We start from the raw sequence: 948 nt of genomic DNA on the forward strand, positions 1-948 counted from the left end.
CCCCTCCAGATGCCCCCCCCCCCCCCTTAACCCCCCCCCTGCCCTCAGGGACACCCCAAACCTCAGGCGGGGCAGTGCAGGATCCCACCGGGGCACCCAGCACCCCCCAACCTCCCCATCCCATCGGATTTCACCCTTTCCAAACGATGGGAAGCAACCTCCCCCTCCAACCCCCCCCAAATCCCACTGCTCTCCCAACACTTTCCCCTTTTTTTGCACTTTTTTGACCCCAAAACTGTGATATCCCCAAGGATCCCTCACAGGGATCGGCACTTTGGGAACACGCCCTAAATCCCGCAGCCGTGTCGGGGCGGTTGGGGGTCCCCGCCACGGGGTGACCCCCCTCCACCTTCCCCCCAGCGCTTGAAAAAAACTCATTCTAGGGTTTTTTACCCCATTTTTATTTTTTTAGGGGAGTATTTTCCATCCCAAAGCACCCCCCAGCCTCCGATTTATTTGCATTTGGGGCCGGATCCTTCCATTTTTCCCTCGAAAAGCGACGGATTAAACCTTTCGAACGGAGTTTTTAGACACCTCAGTTTTTAAAAAATTAAATAGCTATTTAAAAAAAAGTGACTTTCCGCCTTTTTTTTTAACACCCCCCCCCCAAACTGAGCCCAAAACTGAGCCGGGGAAGGGTTGCGAGGTGGAGGCCGGGACGCTGCTTGTTTTTCCCAGCACTTTTTGGGGTTTTCCTGACATTGTTTTCCAGCTCTCTGGGCCGGATCCTGCCCGGCCCATTGCCGGCCATAGGAAACACTCCATTTTAGGGTGATTTTCCCCTTTTTTTGGGTTTTGGTTTTTTAATCCCCTCCTCCCTAACTGCTCTGTCGGACTTTTTTTGGGGGGTCACCCAGCAGGATCCGGACCCGGTGCATGAGCCGGACGCTCTACATGGGAAAAGTTGCCCAAAACTTTTGGTTTTCCCCCCATTCTTCCCCCCCCCCC

This window comes from Haliaeetus leucocephalus, unplaced genomic scaffold, assembly GCF_000737465.1.
Source record: "Haliaeetus leucocephalus isolate CR32 unplaced genomic scaffold, Haliaeetus_leucocephalus-4.0 Scaffold556, whole genome shotgun sequence".
In the NCBI taxonomy this organism is placed as follows: Eukaryota; Metazoa; Chordata; class Aves; order Accipitriformes; family Accipitridae; genus Haliaeetus; species Haliaeetus leucocephalus.